The sequence below is a fragment of the Oryctolagus cuniculus genome, chromosome 16 (genome assembly GCF_964237555.1).
Source record: "Oryctolagus cuniculus chromosome 16, mOryCun1.1, whole genome shotgun sequence".
Lineage (NCBI taxonomy): Eukaryota > Metazoa > Chordata > Mammalia > Lagomorpha > Leporidae > Oryctolagus > Oryctolagus cuniculus.
In genome coordinates, this window is record NC_091447.1 from 69,584,111 (window position 1) to 69,609,350 (window position 25,240).

Here is a 25,240-nt window from a genome sequence, read left to right on the forward strand (position 1 = left end):
ATCTTTTGAAAAATGTCTCGAGTCCTTTGCCACTTCTAAACTGGGTTGTTTGTTTTGTTGTTGTTAAATTTCTTGAGCTCTTTATGCATTCTGGTTATTAATCCTTTATCAGTTGCATAGTTTGCAAATAATTTCTCCCATTCTGTCAGTTGTCTTTTCATTTTGCTGATTGCTTCTTTCACAGTGCAGAAGCTTCTCGATCTGATGTAATCCCATTTGTCGATTTTGGCTTTTATTGCCTATGCCTCTAGGGCCTTTTACAAGAAATCTTTGTCTATGACAATGACTGATATCATTTTTAAGACTTATTTATTTATTTGAAAGTCTGAGTCAGAGAGAAAGAGAGAGAGAGAGAGAGAGAGAGAGAGAGAGAGAGAGGTCTTTCATCCAATGGCTCACTCCCCAGATAGCTGCAATGGACGGAGCTGTGATGATCTGAAGCCAGAAACCAGGGGCTTCTTCTGGGTCTCCCAAATGGGTGCAGGGGCCCAAGGATTTAGGCCATCTTCTACTTATTTCTCAAACCATGGCAGAGAGCTGGATCAGAAGTGGAGCAGCTGGGTCTCAAACTGGCACCCATATGGGATGCCAGTGCTTCAGGCCAGGGCATTAAACCACTGCGCCACAGAGGCACCCCCTGACATCATTTTAAAATCAGTACTTGATGACTGTATGGTGAAGAAGAGGAATAGATTAGATCAAGGTACATATCCTTCCTTATCTCTGGGAGAGAGCAAGGGATTCACTTGTTCTGGCTATAGCCATGCTCACTGAGACTGTGCTTACATCTTTAGTGATATCCCACACAGAAGTTTCTGCTGTCACATGATCTCTCAGAGCTACTCATCTCAGAACTCTGGTTCTGTAAGTAGCAAATGCTATGGAAACCTAGCACCCCAACTGATTTCTCTGTTTTATAACAAAATGGATAGCAGGCATTTTAGCCTAGTGATTATGACCATGTCCTAAATGGAGTTTCTGAGTTCAATCCCTGGCTCCAGCTCCTGACCCCAACTTCTCAGATTCAGACACTGGGAGGCAGTGGTGACAGATCAAGCATTGGTTTCCTGTCATCTATGTGCAAGACTTGGATTTATTTCATGGCACCTGGTTCTGTCCCAAGCCCAGCCCCAGCTAAGTGGGAGATTTTTCTCTCACTTTCTTTTAATAGGTAATTTCTTTTTTTATTTTATTTATTTATTTTATTTGACTGGTAGAGTCACAGACAGTGAGAGAAAGAGACTTAGAGAAAGATCTTCCTTCTGTTGGCTCACTCCCCTAAATGGTTGCTACGGCCAGCACTGCGCCAAACTGATGCCAGGAGCCAGGTGCTTCTTCCTGATCTCCCATGATGGTGGAGGATCCCAAACACTTGGGCCATCCTCCAATGCCCTCCTGGGCCACAACAGAGAGCTATACTGGAAGAGGAGCAACCAGGACTAGAACCCAGCATCCATATGGGATGCCGGTGTCACAGGCGGAGGATTAACCAAGTGAGCCATGATGCTGGCTCTGAGATTTTTCTCTCTCTTCATAGACTTATTAGGAAATAAACATGACTAGGGAATGTTTGAAATAAAAGAAGAGTAATTGTGTGAAGCTATCTTCAGCTGCCTAGCAAGGATACAAACAATAATGTCATTTTATATTGAGCAACTATCCCTGAATTTTGGAATATTGAATTAATATCTATTTTCTTAATCAATTTACCTACACTACAATCACTCATACTTGATATGATATCTAAACTACATATGCTTTGTGTTCAGTTTTCTCTGGGTCATTTAAGTTTGCTATTTCATAATTTAAGTGGGGTTTCCTTCCCAGTACCAGAGTCAATTTATGAAGCTATTATCCTGAAATGGATACTGTATTGTACACAATCTCTTGAATAATAATCATTTTCCAATTATGCATGATGGTACTTCAAAGACTTCTTGGTCCTTGTTCTTATGAACAGCACAGTAGATGACTGTGGGTTGCTATGTTCTACTCTAACACCCAGCCCCTACCCCAAATTCCTACATACTGTAACAGAGAATATGCTTATGTCAAGAATCTGTTTTAATCATAATTTACAATGCTTTCTTCCTGAAGGTCACCTTCCTAGGATTTCCTGAACCCACAAAGCTGCTAACACAATCTTCAGGTGAAATAGCTGTAGAATCAGTATTTAACTAACAAACTTATCTATAATCATCCCCCAAAAATAAAAATAAGATGGTATCATTATCACACTTATATGTAGTTTTCATGAATACATACAAATGATTCTGTAATTAAATACATAGGGCTAAATCTATCCATTGACTGCTGTTTATTTTTGACCTTGCTTAGAGTTTTTTCTATAATTCCATTTGGAGAGAATGCTGTTTCTATTGACATATAATTCGCATAGCCAATGTGAATCACTTTAAACTGAAAATCTCAGTGGAACTGAAGCACATCCATACTCATACTGTACACTCACATTGTACACAGTGTGTTTACAGATTTGTGAAAACAACATTTCTATGTAGATCCAAAACCACTTCCCTATCCCATAGTCAGTCTCTTCACTAAGCAGTCAACAGCAAGTCCCCAGACCACAGGGCAGGCAACCATCCATATCCTTCAGTTTCCTTTTTAAAATTTTTTAAATTTGTATTTATTTATTTGAAAGGCAGCCTGACAGAGAGGCAGAGGCAGAGAAAGAGATAGAGGTCTTCCCTCTGTTGGTTCACTCCCCAAATGGCTGCCATGGCTGAAACTGGCCGATCCCAAGCCAGGAGTCAGGAGCTTCTTCCAGGTCTTCCACGTGGGTGCAGGGGCCCAAGCACTTGGTACATCTTCTACTGCTTTCCCAGGCCATAGCAGAGAGCTGGATCAGAAGTGGAGCAGATAGGATGCCGACCATCCCCCATGTGGGATGCCAGCACTGTAAGTGTTGGCTTTACCCTGTACACCACAGGGCCGGCCCCTTTCCTTCACTTTCTATAGGTTTACATATATTTGATATACCATAGGAAACATTCTGAGACCATATTATCTATCGCAAAGTGCTTGGACACCACCCTTTAAGCGTGGTCACACATAAAAATGAAAAGGATGTGAGGTAATGGACAAGATAAATAGTTGGATGGAGCCAATCCTCAATGTATGCAGTTGCAAGTCATTCTCATGGAACCATAAATTGTTACATTTTAAATAATCATATAAAAGTATTTAAGGGGGCCGGCGCCGTGGCTCACGTGGCTACTCCTCCGCCTGCAGCACCAGCATCCCATATGGGTACCGGGTTCTAGTCCTGGTTGCTCCTCTTCCAGTCTAGCTCTCTGCTGTGGCCCGGGAGGGCAGTGGAGGATGGTCCAAGTGCTTGGGCCCCTACACCCACATGGGAGATCACGAAGAAGCACCTGGCTTCTGGCTTTGGATTGGTGCAGTGCCATCCATGGTGGCCATTTGGGGAGTGAACCAACAGAAGGAGGACCTTTCTGTCTCTCTCTCTGAGGGTCTGTAACTCTACCTGTCTAATAAATTAAAAAAAAAACAATTAAAAGTATTTAAGAAAATTCTACTGAGATGTTTTATATGAAATGTGAGGAAACATAGATATGATCAGGAAATCAATGTTTAATAAAGAATACAGTTCCTGTCACTTGTCACAGGATATGTCACTTATCACAGTTCCTGTGACTTGCCATTTGCCATGGGATGTTGATTCAAGGTTGCTGGTGCAGAATACTGAATTTGAGAAGTATGTTGGGGAAGTGGATTAATTGTTTGGAGTGGTAGATGCAGGGAGATGAGCTCCTACAGTTCTCTGGATGTACCTATTTATTTAGCAATTAGAATCTCATGTTCCTAGCAGAGTACTGTAGGTCTGAGAGTGATATTAAGATGCAGTAATGAAGACAATGGCTGGGGTGTACACAGAGCCATCAATGAGTGACACCAGCCCTTCACTTCTTTCTAGAGAAACACATGGATTGATGCAACTTGCTGTTTTGTTTATCTGAACACCAACTCTTTCTAAAGATGCCAAATCCTCCCAAGCAAACTATCGAAATAACCACTCTTGGTCCCTTGTACACACAGGTTTACAGGTCTGCTGTGTAAAACTGGGGTGGTCTCCAAAGCCCTGATCGACCATGATGAAATCATAGAGGACAGGTTGCAGGGACAAAGACGTGTTTTCTTTTTTTTAACTTTTATTTAATAAATATAAATTTCCAAAGTGCAACTTTTGAATTATAGCTGCTTCCCCCCCCCATAACCTTCCTCCCGCCTGCAGCCCTCCCATCTCCCACACCCTCTCCCATCCCATTTTTCATCATGATTCATTTTTAATTATCTTTATATACAGAAGATTAGCTTAGTATATACTAAGTGAAGATTTCAACAGACTGCACTCACAAAGACACACAAAGTATAGAGTACAGTTTGGGTAGTAGTTTTACCATTAATTCACATAGTACAACACGTTAAGGACAGAGGTCCTACATGGGGAGCAGGTGCACAGTGACCCCCATTGTTGATTTAACAATTGACACTCTTATTTATGATATCAGTAATCACCCAAAGTTCTTGTTATGAACTGCCAAGGCTATGGAAGCCTCTTGAGTTCACCAACTCCGATCTTGTTTACACAAGGCCATAATCAAAGTAGAAGTTCTCTCCTCCCTTCAGAAAAAGGTACTGCATTCTGTGATGACCTGTTCTTTCCACTGGGATCTCACTCACAGAGATCTTTCATTTAGGTCATTTTTTGACAGAGTGTCTTGGCTTTCCATGCCTCAAATACTCTCATGGGCTTTTTAGTCAGATCTGAATGCCCTAAGGGCCGATTCTGAGGCCAGAGTGCTGTTTAAAGACATCTGCCATTCTAAGAGTTTGCTCTGTTTCCCACTTCCCATGTTGCATTGTTCCCTCCTTTTTAATTCTATCAATTTATTATTTGCAGACACTGGCCTTATTTATTTGGTCCCTTTGACACTTAATCCCATCTTTTTGATCAATTATGAACTTAAACTGATCACTTTAACAAGTAAGATGGCATTGGTACTTGCCACCTTAATGGGATTGAATTGGAATCCCCTGGCACGTTTCTAGCTCTACTATGAGGTGTAAGTCCAAATGAGAATGTGCTGAACTATACATCTTCACACTCCCTTATTCCCATTCTTATATTTAACAGGGATCACTTTTAAGTTAAATTTAAATGACTAAGAATAATCGTGTTGTTTTCCAAAGTGATTTTTCCACGGAATGGAGGGTGATAGGTGCAGAGCTTCCTTGCAGAATGCTTCCTTGTGTTTCCAGAATGGACACAAATAAAAGAATAAAAAGACTCAGAGGTCTGATCTGCTCTGACCACAGTGACACAAAATCTAGGTCTCTGTACTGTGACTGACTTAGAAATATCTCCCTTTGGCTTCTAGCCATGTCCTCGTCTGGATCATCAGACTGTCATGCACATTATATAGGCTGAGGACACAGCAATCCCAAGACTTGGCTGTGCCCTACACAGAGACAAGTTCCGCCTGCAGAGGGCTGACCCTGCAGGCAGTATCTGCCCATGTTCTTCCCATTTCAGCTGAGACTCTGGTCTCTGACTTTATGCTGGGGAGATACTGGATATCACCATTTCTGATTTTTCTCTTCCTACTCCCACACCCTTTACACACTTGGTTGAACATGTCGGTCAGCAGCTACCAAGTTTATCTGAAGATAGATGTCCAGAGAGATGAAGACTTGGAGCTGGGTGGGTTCCTCCCACTTTATTACATGAAACTAGAATGTGAGATGATCCAATTATCTTTTATGGTCAAGCCACGGTGTATAGTGTCAGCATCTCGGTAAGTTCAAGGTTGTGACTGAGTGAGTACATGCTTTTGCCTGTGTGTGTCCTATTCTTATTGGCAATTTTGAGAAGTATACAGAGAAGTGGCAGAAATGCAATCCAATGAAAGTTGAGTTCTCTTCAATTCTTTTCCCTTCTACAGCAGTCATTTCCTTTTTCTTCCCCCCCCCCCCGGTCCCTCAGAACACAAGAGAGGTGTCAACGTATTAAACCTACCAGTTTGGACACGTCCCTCTGATCCAATCTTTGGGGTATTGGAATGGGTGAGACTGTTGGGACCCACAGTTGAGTCCTGCTGGAGTCCATGGAGATGGTTCAAGTTGTCATGAGACACTGATAACCAGGCATAAGGTCATGGTTAGATCCCAAGAGGCTCAACCTGGATATCACAGTCAACAAGGGCATAGTTGAGATGTGCCAGAACTAGAAACCCAGAGACCCTGAGAACCACCACTCTAAATGGACTCTGTCCCACCATCAATCAATAATTCAGTTCTACCAGAGAGGAAGCGTTGGTGTTCCTGATCATCAAAATAAAAAGGAAAAGAAATCATGTTTCCTAAGGAGTCAATGTTTTTTTTCACTAGGATGCTGATGGTTCTTTTCCAGGAACAATACAGAAACTGCATGAATTCTGGGATTTGCACACCTGGTTTGTGCGTGCTTCTAGTAACTGGGTTGCTACTTTGCTGCTTAACAAAGGGGTTTAACACCTTGTTGGTCACAACAGTGGTGCAAGCTTCTCAGACATTTAATTGATCCACATGCTCATGTGTTCAGAACAGGGTGAGGAACACGCAAGTTGTTTAATTGGAGTCAGTCTGTCCTTGTGAGTTTCTTTTGGAATTTAACACCTGTCCCCACAGCAGGTCGCCTTGCATAAGAGGGAGCTCATGGTGGGTCTCCTCACTTTGGGGGCAGAATTGCAGCCTTGCAATTTGCCTAACCTATGCCTTCACATAACCTATCCCTCTCACTGTTTCATTTTGGTGTCCTAATCTCTTTTAGTGACTCCATTTCTAGCCAAAACTTGAATGAGACATTTTTTTGGGAGGTCGTTCATGTGTGTGAATTTCTTGGTTAAGTGACAGTTATGACTGTTCATTGAGTGACAGATGTGGAGGTGGAATGTGATCTGAAGATGAAGGAATCCCTACTGTCAGAGTGAGAGCCTTTATTCCAGGTACCAAAGCTGGAGGTGCACTCTGCCTTCTGTCCTGCAGCTAGGGAAGTATCTCTCCATCCTCATTCTGTGCATAAGGGGCCAGCCATCATGTGCTTGTCACATCCTAGAATCTTCAATGCCTAGACCTGGGTAATCTAAAATGGGCAGCAGTTTTCAGTTCTGTCTTGATAGCTCATTTAGAATATTTCAAAATTATTTAAAGATTTAACACAAAATAAAATTTTATGTAATTAATTAGAACAAAAGAATCATGGGAAAAAACTAAGTGATTTAATGCACTAAGATTGTTATTTATTAACAAGGAAGCATTTTTATGTTCAAATTATGGAGGAAACTTGAGTAGTCAGAAAAGAAGAGAATAATGCCAATGGAAGAAGAAAAAATGAGAAAATGACACTAATTCCCATATAAAAATGATATGTGGGAGTTATTTTCTTTTTTTGGACAGGTAGAGTTAGACAGCGAGAGAGAGAGATACAGAGAGAAAGGTCTTCCTTTGGGTTCAACCCCCAAATGGCCGCTATGGCAGCCGTACTGTGCTGATCTGAAGCCAAGAGCCAGGTGCTTTCTTCCGGTCTCCCATGCAGGTTCAGGGCCCAAGCACTTGGGCCATCATCCACTGCCTTCCTGGGCCACAACAGAGAGCTACACTGGAAGAGGAGCAACTGGGACAGAATCTGGTGCCCCAACCGGGACTAGAACCCAATGTGCCGGCACCACAGGCAGAGGATTAGCGTAGTGAGCCACGGTGCTGCCAGTGGGAGTTATTTCTAAATTCCAAGAACTAATTTAGATGGCTAAGCTACTTATAAACAGCAGAAAATATTCAGGTGCAAAATGTAAATGAAGAGCGGATAATTCATTACCAACACTGAAAATAAAGACACTTGAGGGACTAGCTTGGATTCTATCACAATAAGACATAAGTCCTGAAGGGAATGCTCATCTTTCAAAGAAAATATATTTTAACAAAGCTGCTTTCATAAGGGTTGACATATTAAAGTGGAAAATATACAAAGGGCCCAAAAATTTCCTCAGGTGAATATGGATAAGGAGACAAATGCATCCCAAAGCTGGAAAAACTGGCAGGTCGGGTGGTTATTTAAAATATTCAAAACCTTATGGGAAACAGAAATGCCTGAATGTTTGTGTCTGCCTCTGAGCAGAAACTGGATTGCACACTGGATGCACCAAGTCCTTTCCAGAAAAGTCCATGAGGCTATGTGTGTGCATAACTTTTTCACACCACTAGAGGGCAACATCTTGCTGTCTGGTCCATACATAGAGATGCACCCTACTATTTGTAGGACCTTCAAATATCTGTCCAGGAAACAGGGGTATTCTACTTCACCTCAGTTACAAAGCCTGAACATCCCTCACAGTGGTTTGGAAACACTTTGCTTCACAGGAGTCAAAGAGACATCCCCAGATCTTCCATGTCCCTGTTAATGTTACCTACCCTGGTTCCCTCTGCCAGGGCTGGCACATCACTAAGTGGCAGCCTGAGTCTGACTGAGGAGTTGTTCTGAATTCCATGGTCTGACCCTTCTCCCTGATGCTGCCCCTCTCTTTAGGTGGCTGTGGAAGAACTACCAATATGTGCTGGCCTTCCATTTTGCCATGCAGGAGATCAAAAAGGAATCTCAGCTAGTCCCCAATCTGTCCTTGGGTTTCTATCTCTACAATTCCTTTGACAGTGATCAGTCTACCCTGTGGAGCACTCTACACTGGCTGACCAGAGAGCATCATTTCATCCCTTACTACACCTGCCAGACACAGAACTATTCAGTTGCCATCATTGCAGGGACCAAGTCTACATTTTTCAATGAGAGCAAAGAACCCTTTTGGAGCTCTACAAGATCCCCCAGATGAATAGGCCATGAATTCTGGAAAGAAATGTTGGAGCCTTTCCCACTTCTGGTGCTAGTGGAACGTGGATATTGACCTCACAGTCGCAAAGTGATACAGAACAGATCCCAGGGGTTTTCCCGTGTTGTGAGACTATAAACAGGGGAAGGAGAAGGAAGAAAGGGAAGGAGAAGTGGAAGCTTAGAGCCTCCACCAGATTCCTGTGTAGAGCTAGGCAGCCATCTTGCCACCGACTGGGAGTAGTGACAGCTGACTACTCACAGCCTTGTGCCTTACTGGAAATACCCACAGCACAGAAAACTTTCCCTTTCCACTCTCTTAGGAGGTATCCAGAGGCCAATGGTTGTCAGATGGATGCAGTTATCAATCTGCTGAGCATTGAGTTCCATCTGAGACAAAACTGAGGGCCAGTTCTGAAGACCTCCAAGGAGCAATAAGTCTAAGTCACAGTTGTGTTGTGGTTCACCTGTGCTCTATGCCTTATTCTCAACAACCATAGTGGATCGTATCACAGATCTCCCAGTGAATGTTCATGCTTACAACTCTGTGTCTTCTAGATTAAAAATTAAAATATAATATTTGTATGGGATAAGAAGGAGAGGGAGGGACAGAAGGAGGGAAAGGGGGATGGAGAGAGCATCTCTTCAAATTTGAATCAGCCCAAAAGATGGGAGCCAGGAACTCAATTCAGATAAAAATGGGTGGCAGGTACCTAACTACTGGAGCCATCACCTGCTGTCTCCCAGGTGTGCATTAGCAGGAAGGTAGAATCAGGAACCAGAGCCCAGAACCAGACCTAGAAACCTCCCTGTGGGACATTAGCATATGATCTAGTATCCTAAATTTTGGCTTCTCATGTCAAGGATTATTATTCACAGAGGGCTGCCCTTCACACTAGCAGCAATGATGTCATTACTGTCAAGTACATTAGCTGATATGAATTTTGTGCTTGAAAATTCATTTTGAAGAAAATCAGAGATGGTAAAGGATTGTCTTCTTTAAAACAACCTAAGTTATGCCGGGGTAATAAATAAGTTCCAAATTATCAAGAGATCCATGCAGTAAAGATTGATTTCTCTCTCAAATATTAAGTTTCATGGAGGGTGGGATTTACTGGAGGTTGGAACTCTGCTCCAGAAATCACACAGGTCTCACTGCTACTAAGAGTATGTATGTGGCCGGCGCCGTGGCTCACTAGGCTAATCCTCCGCCTTGCGGCGCCTGCACACCCGGTTCTAGTTCCGGTCGGGACACCGGATTCTGTCCCGGTTGCCCCTCTTCCAGGCCAGCTCTCTGCTGTGGCCCAGGAGTGCAGTGGAGGATGGCCCAAGTCCTTGGGCCCTGCACCCCATGGGAGACCAGGATAAGTACCTGGCTTCTGCCATTGGATCAGCGTGGTGAGCCAGCTGCAGCATGCCGGCCGCGATGGCCATTGGAGGGTGAACCAATGGCAAAGGAAAACCTTTCTCTCTGTCTCTCTCTCTCACTGTCCACTCTGCCTGTCAAAAAAAGAGAGTATGTATGTACCACTGATATAATATTATGACTAGGATTACCTTTTCATCTGCAAAGATACACATGCTCTATGGTGATGTCAAGAATCTCATGACTGTGGACATAATGACAGATTTCTTTCTACCCCTGGGGAAGGTGTGGATTATGGTAGCAAAGACAGATATTGTTGTGTATGAGACGAACCACATGCTGCACTCTTTCCATAGAGACTTCTCATTTTCACACCACAGAAGGGAAATCCCTGGCCTCAAACACTTTCTCAAGACAGTGACCCCCTCCAGGTACCAAGAAGACTTTTACTTCAATAAACTGTGGTTTCACATTTTTGGCTGTTTACCTGTTGGGTCCTTTTGTGGAAAAATTGGAGTCTGCCCTCTCAATACTTTCGTAGAGTTTCTGCCAGGAAATGTTGATATGATGACCATATCTGACACCAGCTACCTCATCTACAATGCTGTGCATTCATTAGCACATGCCCTCCATGAAATCCTTCTGGAGAAAATGAAAAAGACATCTTTACAGGCTGCCAACCAGACCCTGCTCCTTCCTAGGCAGGTAAGTCTCTTCAAAAAGCATGGCTTTGAACACCTGATGATATACATAGGTGCTTTATTACGGTCAACATATGATGCTGTTTTCTTTACTTGATCAGTAAGATCTGTCAGAATGGAAGATGAGCTCCTTGACATGGGCTATTGGAAAGCCTGTAATTGCCTTCTTGTTGGGGATAATTCTGTTGAAAATCTCAAATTTGTTCCCTTAAATTAGGTATTATTTTGGAAAAGATAAATCATAATGTAGCATGAAAACTATGATATATTCTAACTCAAATCATGAGAAAACATGGTAATATTTTAAAAATCACATCTTATATCTGTTTTTGGAATTTTCTCAAAAACAGAATATATGGACAGAATGACTACATCTGACAGCTGCTATTTAATCTAGAATGTTGTAGAGCAATCCTCCTTGAGACAGTTTTGGTGAAAAGTGAAATGGGTTCTAAGTTATATTTTAAAATGACTCTGATAAATGAACTTGCATTAGCATAACCACTATTACAAAATCTGCAACTATCAGGCAGCAGGAACTGTGGGTCCATTGTTGAATATGAGACCACTCCCGATACACCTAAGCATAAGATATGCCTCCTGAGGTACAGATAGATTTTTCATCCTAGCTTCTCTGGAGCCATTCCCTGTATACAGAATACGTTTATTAGCCCTTGTTTGAATGTACCAGGCATAAATGAATTAATCAAATTTGTTGAATAAATTAAATAAACCTAATATCTAGGAAAGCTAAATATGTATATTTAGAAGTTAATAATTATAGCTTTCCTCCAGCTTCATCCAATCTGGAAGAAAATCGAGTTTATCAATAGTGCTGGGGATGATGTATCTCCATGAATCAAGACACCATATGGCACACTATGATATCCACAACATTGTGAATTTTCCTGTGGTTCTTGGGTTGATGATTAAAATTGCAGAGTTTTCCTCCAAGAGTGCACATGTTTATGTGCCCTTGTTTGAATGTTCCTTGGATAAATAAATTAATCTAATTTGTTGAATAAATTAAATAAACCTAATATCTAGGAAAAGGTAAATATGCAGATATAGAAAATAATAATTAACTTTCCTCCAGCTTCATAAATTCCTGAAGAACATCCAGGTTGTTTTAAAGATTTATTTGTTTATTTGAAAGTCAGAGTTACACAGAGAGAGGAGAGGCAGAGAGAGAGAGAGAGAGAGATATGTCTTCCATTTGATAATTCACTCCCCAATTGGCCACAACAGCCAGAGCTATGCCAATCCAAATCAAAGATCCAGGAGCTTATTTTGGGTCTCCTGTGTGGGTGCAGGGGCCCAAGGAATTGGGCCATCTTCCACTGCTTTCTCAAGCCAAAGCAGAGAGCTGGATAGTAAGTGGAGCAGCCAGGTCTCAAACTGGCAGCCATATGGAATGCCGGTACTTCAGGCCAAGGTGTTAACCTGCTGTGCCACAGCACCAGCCCAGAAAATACAGTTTACCAATAGTTCTGCACATGATATATCCTTCCATGAATCAAGACACCATACGGTGCGCTATGATATCCATAACATTGTGAATTTTCCTGTGGGTCTTGGGTTGATGGTTAAAATTGCAGAGTTTTCCTAGAAGAGTGCACTGACCAATGCTTGGTCCTCAATGAAGAAATGATATAATGGCCTACCGACTTCAAGGAGGTGTGCTTACATTTCAATAGGGTTACACACAGATGGACCTGATATCCTTCTGAGACGAAATTGTGAACCTCTGAAATAAATATCAAACTTTAATTTCACTTCTTGACTATACATAATGTAGTCTTACTTACACATATTCTACGTTGATGTCTATAGAAAATGAAAGTTTGTAGAAGTCATCATACTCTTAGATTGAGCATATTTGCTCCTGTAGCAGTTGAGTGAATAAAATAAATGCAGCTAATGGATATGTTTTTCTTTTTATAGTGAAATGTACACAGCGTTGACATTACCTGTAGCTACCTGACTGTGCCATAGAACTCCAGAACATCTAACCCCCATTGAGTGAGAGAGGGAGAGAGGAAGGGAAGAGAGAGAGAGAGAGAGAGAGAGAGAGAGAATTTTCTAAACACCAATGTCCTTTCTCCAGAGATTGATTTTTAGCTTGTTTGTCAAAGATTAGTTCATTGTGTTTATACAGATTAATTTCTGGGGTTTCCGTTCTGTTCCATTGATCTACATACATATTAATATGACAATATTAGGCTGTTTTGATTTTAGTTTCTCTGTAGTATATCTTGAAATGTGGTATTGTGGGCTCTTCAGCTTAATTTCTATTGTTCAGTATTTCTTTAGCTATTTGAGTCTCTTGTGTTTCCCTCTAAATTTTAAGATTTCTTTATTTGAAAGGCAGAGTTACAGAGAGAGATGGAGAGACAGAGAGAGGAGGAGAAAGAATCCATCTGTTGTTTCACACCCCAGATGGCCACAATTTTGCTCAACAGGGAAATACGAAGAATTTCAAACAAGGAAACATGGAGTCTTTTGCCCCTACAGATGCAGAACAGTGCATCCATGTGCAGATCACGAGTACTCAAACCAGGCGAGAAGTCACTGCCTCCCCAGGCTGGTGATCTTCTTAGCCTTTGAGGAATACCTGCGGATGTCTCTGGCCTGCATGGCTCTGTGCTTCTCAAAACAGTGACCATTTCCACCATGCTGGCCAACACCATCTCTGTGATTCTGGCCTTCTGAAAACCTGGAAGAACAATGAGGTGATTGCTGGTATCAGCTTTTAACTTCATCATTCCCATCTGCTCCTTGATCCAACTGGCTCTATGTGGCATCTGGTTGCGAACCTCTCCTCCATTTATTGAGTTAGGTGCACACTCTGAGCAGGGTGTCTGGCTATTTGAAAGAATTATTAAGGGATTCAAAGGGAGATATAGACTCAAATACAATAATAACAGGGGACTTCAATACCCCACTTTTAGCAATGGACAGATCAACCAGACAGAAAACCAACAAGAAAACAACAGAGATAATTGACACTATACACTAAACAGACCTAGTAGATATCTACAGAGCCTTCTACCCCACAGATACAGAGTGTGCATATTTCTGCCTGGTGCACAGAACTCTCTCTATGATAGACCATCTGCTAAGTCATAAAGGTAGCCTCAGCATATTCAAAAAAGTGAAATTATACCATGCATCTTCTCAGACCACAATGCAATGAAGCCCAAAATCAACAACTCAAGAACCTCTGTATCATATGCAAACATGGAGAATGAACAACATGATTCTGAATGAACAGTGTGCCATAGAAGAAATCAAAAAATCTCTAAAAACAAATGAAAATGACAATACAACCTATCAAAATTTATGGGATACAGCAAAAGGAGTATTACGAGGAAAGCTTTTCAGAAAACTCTAAGATGGTGGAATAGGGAGGAAGCACACTGATAGTCCCGGAAAAGATAGTTTAATTAAAGTGGAGATACTATAGTCTCAGGGAAAAAAACTGAGAGAAAACTCAGTTAGGGGAAAAAACTGAGAGAAAACTCTTCCAGAACTAGTGGGACACGGTGGACCTACATGGAGGGCACAGGCACCCAGGGCTTGGGACCCCAGCCACCTCATCTATGCACCAGCACTGGAAAGGGAGATGAGGCGAAACCACAGTAGCCTGAGACACTGGCAGAAAAGCAGCAGGAAGTGCCTAGAGGGGAGGAGGCTTGAAGCACCATGGGGGAAAGTTCACCAGCCTAACTAGAGGAGAGAAAATAAGTAAATAAAAGGGACAAGTACAGACACGATTCTCTCCACTTACCTTAAAAAGGCAGGGAAAAATACAGCTGGCACCATTTTGGACATACATAAAAGCTGTGCCAGCTCAGGGCTGTGCCCACCCTCAGCCAAGCAGAAAAACCTGACTCTGGTGGGGAGAAATGACAGGAGACTAAGATCCAGTGACTATGTGGAGCTTATGAACTGGGACTGTGAAAAAAAAAACTGAGGGTGTGTGGGAGAATTCACAGTGTGCCTGAGATGTGAGTACTCTCAGTGGGAGAAGCCAAAAACTCAGTAACCTCGGCAACCCGGTGGGAGACATTGCAGGGGAATCTGATTACACAGAGGACTGCACAGATCCTTTGTGAGGTTTTTGGGACAGAGCAGATGAATATTATACCCGCTGGAGCTAGTGCTCAAGTATTGATTGTCATCAAGGAGAAGAGCTAAGCTGAGCAGAATTATTTCCCTTCTGAAAATAAAGAGAGAGAGAGAGAGAGAGAGAGAGAGAGAGAGAGAGAGAGAGGTTTTACCATGCCAAACATGGGTGTGTCACATTTGGCACACCTTTAACCCTGAAAAACTGAACAGAGCTCTCTGGCCACACCTACCACAAGCCTCTAGAGATTCACCAAAAGCAGACAGTCCACTTAATCTAGAGTCATAGTATAACCAGAAAAGCCATCACGGTGAGGGAAAAAAAGAAGAAACCAAAGAATCTTTATACAATGCCAAAAAACAAATGCAGAAACAGAGGAAACAAGAACAAGGAAGACATTATGATGCTCCCAAATGGACATGAAACTCCAATACAAGATTATGAAGACGATGAGATAGAAGAAATGCAAGATACGAATTTCAAAAAATTTATGATAAGAACATATAGAAGTTATCAAAAACAAATACATGAACTACAGAAATCCATACTGGAAGTACAGAAAAATCTCTCTCCTGAAAATGAAATCTTAAGGAGGAATCAAAATGAAATGAGGAATTTAATAGAACATGAAATTGAGATATTGAAGAGACATCAAAATGAAATGAAGAATTCAATAGAACAAATGACAAACACATTGGAGAGCATTAAAAACAGAATCAGTGAGATAGAAGACAGAATATCAGACTTAGAAGACAGAGCACAGGAAAGTATACAGCCAAACCAAAGACAAGAAGAGTAATTAGAAATCTAAAAAATATTGTTGGGAATCTACAGGATACTATTAAAAAACCCAACATTCGGATTCTAGGAGTTCCTGAAGCATGGAGAGAGAAACTATTAGAAGGCCATTTTAGTGAAATACTGTACTTACAGTATGGACTTCTGTAGTTCATGCATTTGTTTTTGATAACTTCAAGATGTTCTATTATAAATTTTTTAAAATTCATATCTTGCATTTCTTCTATCTCATCGTCTTCATAATCTTGTTCATTTAGGAATGTCATGATGTTTTCCTTGTTCTTGTTTCCTTGATTTCAGAATTTGTTTTTTGGCATTGTGGAGATATCTTTGGTTTCTTCTTCTTTTTTTCCTCACTCTTGTGGCTTTTGTGGTCATACAATGACTCGATTAAGTGTACTGTCTGTTTTTGGTGAGTCTCTAGAGGCTTGTGTTGGGTGTGGCCAGAGAGCTCTGTTCAGTTCTGCAGGGTTAAGGGTGTATCAAAGGTGACACACCCAGGTTTGGCGTGGTAAATCTTCTCTCCCTTTTTTTACTCAAAAGGGAAATAATTCCACTCAGCTGAGTTCTTCTCCTTGATGGCAATCAGTGCCTGGGCGCTAGCCCCAGTGGGTATAATATTTGTCTGCTCTGTCCCAAGGACCACACACAGGATCTGTGCAGTCCTCAGTGTAAGCTCAGATTCCCCTGCAATGTCTCTCACCACATAGCCAAAGTTGCCCAAGTTTGTGGCATCTCCCAATGAGACTACTCAAGTCTCAGCCACACCATGATTTCTCCCACAAACACTCAGTTTATTTCTTTCACAGTTGCAATTAATAAGCTCCATATAGTCACTAGGTCTTAGTCTCCTGTTATTACTCCCAACCAGAGTCAAGTTTTTCTATTTGGCTGAGAGGGGCGTGGCCCTGAGCTGTCACAGCTGTTACGTATGTCCAAAATGGCACCTGCTCTATTCTCTCACACGGCTCTGTAAGGTGAGTGGAGAGAAAGAATAGTGTCTGTACCAGTCCCTTTTATTTTTTTCTCTCCTCTAGTTAGGCAGTGCACTTTCTTCCATGGGGCTTCAAGCCTCAGTCCCTCTAGGCTCTCCCTGCCACTTTTCCACCAGTGTCTCAGGCTATTGTGGTTTCGCCTCACCTCCCTTTCCAGTGCTGGTGCATAGATGAGGTGGCTGGGGTCCCAAGCCCTGGGCACCTGTGCCCTCCATGTAGGTCCACCATGTCCCACTAATTCCAGAAGAGTTTCCTCTCAGTTTATTCCCTAACTCTTCCCTGAGACTACAGTATCTCCACTTTGATTAAACTATCTTTTCCCAAACTGTCTGTGAGCTCCTTCCCTATTCACCATTTGGAGCCTTCCATCTGCAATGCATCATCTACTACTCAAATATACAAAATGCTTAGATATAAATATGTTCAGTGTTGAAATTCTAGGCAAATATAACTTATACAGGTAAAGCCAGTATAGTAGTATTTCACGTGATATGACTTCATGACGACATTTCTTAATGGTTTGCTTTTTAATGAATATTTTCTTAAATATCCATTTCATAATTCATTTATTTTATATTAATTTTTAAAAAAGAAATATTTTTAAGAATAGGTAATTATGTTCTTTAATAATACTGAATGATGATAAAGTACTCAAGTGTTCTAAGGGCTTTGCTAATGAGTACACCCATCCCAGATTCTTTCACACATATCACTGCCAAACATAGAACACAGTAGCTTTGGAGGATTCTGGGCTGGAAATTGATTGTATTTCCAAGGTAACTCAGGTTATGCTATGGTAAAATATGAACCCCAAAATTGTGAGAGATCAAAGCAGTAAAGATTTACATTAGTTTCAGAGTGAACATATAACAGTGGTTTCTTAAGAGAGGGGGTTGTGTCCAGCGCCGTGGCTCAATGGGCTAATCCTCTGCCTGTGTCACTGGCACACTGGGTTCTAGTCCTGATTGGGGTGACGGATTCTGTCCTGGTTGGCCCTTTTCCAGGCCAGCTCTCTGCTGTGGCCAGGGAGTGCAGTGGAGGATGGCCCAAGTCCTTGGGCCCTGCACCTGCATGGGAGACCAGGAGAAGCACCTGGCTCCTGGCTTCAGATCAGCACGATGCACCGGCTGTGGCAGCCATTGGAGGGTGAACCAATGGCAAAGGAAGACCTTTCTCTCTGTCTCTCTCTCTCTCCTTTACTGTCCACTCTTCCTGTCAAAAAAAATAGGGGGGGTTGTGCTCCCAGAGACATGGAGAAAAGATGAGGGAAAGACCACTGTCCTGATGATGCTATGTGCAAAGTTCATGCCTTCTCAGTTGGAATCGCAAAACTTATACAGCCTGTGGGAATCTTGCATGTTTTCTTCCATGCTCTTAGCAAGGAGTAACTCTCCTTAAAGCAAGGGGCATGTGAAATGTGATCTTATCTGTACTCAGAACAATGGAATGCAGCATGGGGATGGCCTCATCCACAACAATGTTCCATGTTGTTGCCATGATCCACACCGTACCCCTGTGAAGAAGCATTTTTCCACAATCTGTACATTGACAAGACTCTACATCATCATGTAATAAGCGCACATTTGCAGAGGAAACTGATGCTCCTCTTGAAAACAATAACACTAGTTACTGGGGAAGCCTTTTCTTCACACATTATAGATGTATTTGTCTGGATTTTATCCCTTTATTATCTGAATACATCACTAACATGTACAATATATTTAGGACTTGTATATGCATGTACATAGCACAAACTCATTAATTAAGCTAGTTGGAAAAATTAAAGTCTAGGAAAAGGCAAATGACCATATGTAAAAATTAACCTCAGAAATTTATTTCACCCTCTAATTTCTAGTTTTATTTATAGTAATAGGACTTGAAAATATCTGTGTCCCTACTTATAGACAGTCCTTAGAAAACAAGTGAATTTTTCAAAGGATTCCAAAGATATATTCCTCATATATCCTAAATTAGAAATCATATGACCCAGAAAGCAAGAGTTAGATCAAACTATAAATAATTTAAATATAGTCAGAAGATTTGGAAGTTTTATTTTTGGTCATACCCAGATTCTCATAATATCAAAGAAAATCACACTCTCATTAAATAGTCCAAGGGTAGAAATGTAAAATAATATAAGTAAATATACATACAATTGCATTTATAAACTGTATACATTTTTGTAATTTTGACCTACCAGATAACACAAGGTGTCTTTAAACAGAAATTGTGAACTCTGATGATCTGTGGATCAATTTGTATTTGTTGAATCAAAAATTGACCTTGAATTTCATTTATTCAACTTAAAAACAATTTTTAAAAAACCTACACAAAAATCACAGTAACCTATCCATCCATGTTTTGCTTATGTTATTGAAGAACTACAATTAGCTTCCATAAAGATGCATCCAACCATTGCCACTCTTGCAACTACATTTATTGATCGAGTTAAATCAATCACCAATTTGTTGTAAGGGTGCATGGACAAATGTTTTTCATCATTTGAGCTCATGTCACAGTGGCTACCATACTACAAACACAAAAACTCAGCTTCTACCAAAAAGAAACCTTGACGATAGGGAGATTGAGGGAAAATAAGGACTGCTGAGTACACTTGCATCCCCCACATCTCATTGAGTGCTCTCTCTCTTTCCAGTTATGACTGTCCTACAGCTTCAGCACTTCCAAGGAAAATCCAATTTACAAATAGTGTTTGGGATCATATATCCTTCCATGATCAAGACACCTTGTGGCAAACCATGATATCCAGAGTGTGTGGATTTTCCTCTGGGTCTTGGGTAGTTGGCTAAAACTGGAGTTTCTCTGCAAGAGTGCACATGACCAAAGCTTGTTCATCAGTGCAGAGATGATAAAATGGCCTACTGCATTTAAGGGGGTGTCGTTCCGTAAGAAGAACCAGAAACAGAGGGGGGTGAGAAGAGATGAAGTATGAACCTTTACTGTATTTTGATGCACTATGAACACAATTAGTTTACACAAGATGATGTATAATGGTAAGTTCAGGGATGACCTACTGCCCTTCTCTGGGTGTGTTGACTTATTAGCAATTCATGAAGCCCGTTTCTCTGTTAAAGTACTATGGGCTGAGAGATATTAGGCAGAGCCATGAATAGGCTTTTGGGGTGTACATATGGTCATCAGTGGCAAATGTGACCTTTCACCTTCTTGATGAATGGTCATGTGGAATGATGAAACTGAGTGTGTTTTTTTAATTCCAATGTTAATTCTTTCTACAGTTGTCAAATGCCTCAAAACAGTTGACTGGCCTAACAACTCTTGGCCCCTGTGCACACAGGTTTACAGAGCTCTGTCCCAGCAATGCCCTAGGGAGCAATGAGAGTCCAAAGCATATTTTCCAAAGCTGTTTTTCCCCATAATGGAGAGTGGCAGGTGCATAGCCTCAGGGCAGGGTGATGCCATGAGTTCCTGGATGGGACAGAAATGAAGCAATAAAATATATAAAAGCCAGAGTTCTTCTTATCAAAGGGACATTATGGCAAGGCCTCAGCCCTGAGACTCTTTTGATATTTCTTCCTTGTGATTCTGGTTGTGTCCCTGTGTGACTCAGTAGTTAGCACATATTGTCTACAGCTTGAGGGCATACAGAAATACTTGCATCAGTTGTGCCCTACATAAAAATCTGGTCTCCCTACAGGGGTTGAGGCAACAGACATAATCAAAACAAAATTTTCTCTTAATATCAGCAAAGACTCCAGCCTTTAACTTTATGTTTGGTTCACTTTACATGTAGTTTTCTGTGATTTTTCTCAACATACTCCTGAATTCCTCATACAGTTCACAGGACATACCTCCCAGGAACTGTTATAATTCCATGAGACCAAGTGTCTACAGAGATGGAGTCCTGGTACTGGGTGGGTTTTTACCCCTTTACTTCCTGGAACCAGAATCAGACATGGTCCGGTTATCTTTTTTATCCAGGCCAATGGATAAAATGGAGACAAACAGGTAAGTCCAACATTGATTTATGTGTCAACTGTGGTTCAGACTGTGAGAGAGTGTTTCCTTCTATCTGTGAGTGGTTGATTGCACTTAAGAATTTAAAAAAAAATCATATACAGAAGCGGCAGGAATGCAAATCAATGAATCAATGAAAGCTGAGTTCCTTCCCTTCTTTTGCTTTTTGCAACCTTCCCTTTCCATTTTCTGCTTGCTCTCCACTACTGCAGAGAGTGAGAAACAGACATTTTGTATTCACTCTATTGATCTCACCTCCTGATCAGCCTCCAAGAGTCTTGAAATTAATGTGCAGGGACTTAAGACCCGGCAGCCTTCTATATGGGGAAAGAAGAAGTAAACTCATCAGCTTGCAGCTGACAGCAAGTGCTATGAGTGAATAAAAATCACCTTATAGGGGAATTAATTGCAATTAAGCAAAATGATAAAAGTAAGAAACACTTCAAAATGTTTCAAAATGTAATGCTCTTATTTTTCATTCAGATAAGTTAAAGTAAGTATGGAACAGTTTTCAGCAGCATATTTTTTGATGGTTATACTTAGTGTATTATAAGTAAACACTGTTTCTGATATAAAAAGCTTTTGAAATCAACCGTTTACTCATTGGAGCAAAATTTGACTATTTTTAGGTAAAAAAGCAAAGTTTCAAATTCTGTAAGAATAATACAAAATTGTGTGAACCTTGAGAAAAACGCACTTGCCCTAAAATCAAACACTGCCATTTGCAAAATATGTAGACATAGTGCATGAATGTAAATCATCTTGAAATGACAATCTAACAACTACAACATTCAAACACATGAATCAATGCACCTAAACAGCAGATAATCACATAAATTTATTTAATCCCACATAATCTATTGACAAATATGTATTTTATTGACACTCAAATTACATTTGAAATATAGAAGTAAGGAAAAATTTCAAAGAAGAGGCAAAAAGCTATCCACTGTGTGAAAACAAAACATCTACACTCTTGTTCAGGTAACATTTGTGAGCCATTACTAATACCAACAAATTATAATTCTGCATAAGTCATGCAGAAAATGTTAAAGAATAAAAAAATGAAATGATAAAATAGAATTCAGTGATGTGGAAAACAGTGTATAAAAGTAAGGTGAACATTGTAAATATTCTGAAATTTCACATTCTGAAAAAAATGCTCTTTTTCAAGGCAAATATATTTGAACAAAATTGCTTCTGTGAATGATGATACAGGAAAATTACAGAAAGGGCTCATGAAAATGGCTTTGGTGAATAGATTAGAGATGTTCCCAAATGATAAAATGACTGATAAGTCAGATGGTATTCAACTATTTCAGAAGGTACTGAAAATAGAGATGTTTGCCTCTTGGGTTCCACCCCTAAGTAGAAGTGAAATCCCATGTTGGGACACATCAAGGCTTTTTTTTAAGGGATCGAGTAGGTGAATGTGATCATTACAAAATTTTCTGCAGAGGAGTCCAAAGGGGAATCCCACAATTTCCTAGAGCCCTTGGAACCTCACTCACATCTCCTCCAGTTGCCAGAGCTGAGACACCACTCAGTGTGACCATTGCTGCTTCACGGCATGGCTGTGGTGTTGTTCTGAATTCCTTGGTCTCACCCATCTCCCTGATGTTGCTCCTCTCTTTAGGTGGCTGTGGAAGAACTACCAATACGTGCTGGCCTTCCGCTTTGCTATCCAGGAGATCAATAAGGACCCCCAGCTCCTCCCCAACCTGACCCTGGGTTTCCAACTCTACAATTCTGTTACCAGTGGCCAGTTCACCCTGAGGAGCACTCTGCACTGGCTACATCCCTAACTACACCTGCCAGACACAAGGCAAGACGGTTGCCATAATTGCTGGAACCACATCAGCATTTTCGGCTGAAATTGGGACAATGTTGGAGCTATACAAAACCCCACAGGTAAACGGGTTGTGAATTCTTGTGAGAAATGCTTCCATCTCCCACCAGACCTGTGACATCTAAGGCAAGGTCCTGTGGAAGCCAAGTGACATAATCCAGTATTAGTTGAAACAGACTTTGGGGAATTCCTTGGATTGTGAGAAAGGGAAAGAGCAGTGGAAGGTGAGAGCCTCAGCCCAGATCCACATCTAGGGCCAATGTATGATTGTTGACTTTCAGAGAAAATACACACAGCAAAGAGATATCCTAGGATGACTGCATGTTAGATATGCATATATAAAGACCTAGGACAGTACTGTCCATTTGGAACCCACTTAGGACAATGGCAGTTCCAAAGATCATCAAAGAGTGTTTGGGGCTGAGCTAGATTTAGATATTTCACTCTCTCCCTACGCTCAGTCCTTCCTTCCTCACATTCAGCAGATTCCTTCACAGGGCCTCCAGTTCACTTTCCATGTTCTACTCAGAGATTTCAATCTTAGTGTGTGTTTCATGGACGGAGAAACAAAGACGTAGGTAGACAGTGTACACCCGTTCACTAGTTTAACAACCAAATCCTGACTATGGTGCTGGTGCTGATTGTCCTTCGAAAACCGAGGGGCCTGGGACTCAATTCAAATCTCCCAAGTAGGTGTCAGGAACCCAGTTACATAAGCCAATTAATCTTCTCCCAAGGGTCTGCATTCACATTCCCAGGACTTTTAAAGGAGACCCACTTCAAACAAGTAGCAATCTACACACATCACCAGCAAGCTCAGACAGGAACGGTATAGAAAAATTCTTTGTGAAAAGCAATTTTAACAAAACTCTGAGATCAAAGGTGAGTGTATTCTTCAAGGCAATTTAGGTTATGCTAGCAAAATGAATGAAATTCAAACTACCAAGAAATCAACACAGTAAAAATTGTCTCAGAGGTAACATATAACACCAGTTTCAGGGGGAAATTTTCCACATACGACATGGGGTGAGAAGTGCGAAGGACCAATGTCCTGGTCCAAAATCCATGCACTCTTCTTCCCTCAAATGAATATGAAGATTTACAGGTATCTTACACATTTTTGCATGCTGTGAATGAGGATATTCATTCTCATCCTGAAAGCAATAAGCATTGAAGCATGGATTTCTCTGAACCCAGATGATAGAACATGGTCTTCTCTACCCACAAACCTCAGATCATCATGGTTTTCTTTCCATTCAGATCACATACGGTCCTTTTGATCCCATGCTAAGTGAGAGAGACAAGTTTCCATCACTCTATCAGATGGCCACTAGTGACAGCTCTCTGGCCTATGGAATGCTCTCCTTGCTGCTACATTTTGGCTGGATTTGGGTGGCGATCTTTGTATCTAATGACATGAAAGGAGAGCAGTTCCTACAGGATATTGAAGCTGAGATGGTAAAGAAAGGTGTCTGCTTGGCCTATTCAGTAAAGCTCCCTGACACTAAGTCAAGGTATGAAGAAAGTGAAATCTCTTTCCCAGAGGGGATCCGAATTTCATCAGCAAATGTGCATATTCTATATGGTGATGTGATGGGCCTCTATACCATGGAATTTCTAAGCAAATACTGTTTAACCCTGGGGAAGGTGTGGATCATGGCTACAAAGTGGGAGATAGTTGTGAAGGAGACAGACCACATGCTGCACTCTTTTCATGGAGGCTTCTCATTTTCACACCACAAGGGGGAAATCCCTGGCCTCAACCACTTTGTCAAGACAGTGGACCCTTCCCACTACCCAGAAGATTTCTTCCTCAGTCAACTATGGCTTCATGCTTTTCACTGCGTACCTCCTGGGCCACTTTGTGGAACAATTGGAGTCTGCCCACCAAATGCTTCCTTTGAGTTTTTCCCAGGACGCATTGACATGCTGACCATATCTGATTCCAGCTATTTCATCTACAATGCTGTGTATGCAGTGGCCCATGCCCTCCATAAGATGCTTTCAGAGCAAATGGAAAAGAGATCTCCAGGAGACGCATCTCAACCTAGGATTCTTCCATGGCAGGTAAACGTCTCTTAAAACAGGATATGCATTGCACTTCTGATGGCATTCTCGGGTATTTCTATTGTAGTACCACATGACCGTGTTTTCATGCTGAGATTGGCATGATGATTACTGGGCTCTTTCACACCACACCAGGCATAGATACACCTTTAATTGTTATCTGTGTGTGGAGGATTTTTTATCTGCTATCGAACACTTAAAAAACATTTCCTGCTATGGAACTTGTTGAAAATATTTAAAAACAGTATACATACTTAGAAATGCACTTAAGTCTACAGATAAATAGTTTTGGTCATCTGATCACACTGATAACCAACACCCAAATATACAACATAGTATTTCTAGTACCCAAATGAGCTCCGTATCCCCCCCACTCAATTTCTTTTTTTACATGTGAAAGAGGAGCATATTGTCATTAACAAGATATGATCCAGTGAAGCAAT

The 25,240-nt window shown here is 41.2% G+C and overlaps 1 pseudogene; it reads left to right on the top strand.

The window, feature by feature from the left end:
• Positions 1–10,475: 10,475 nt before the first annotated feature.
• Positions 10,476–25,240, top strand: part of LOC127489007 (vomeronasal type-2 receptor 116-like) — a 29,091-nt pseudogene continuing 14,326 nt past the window's right edge.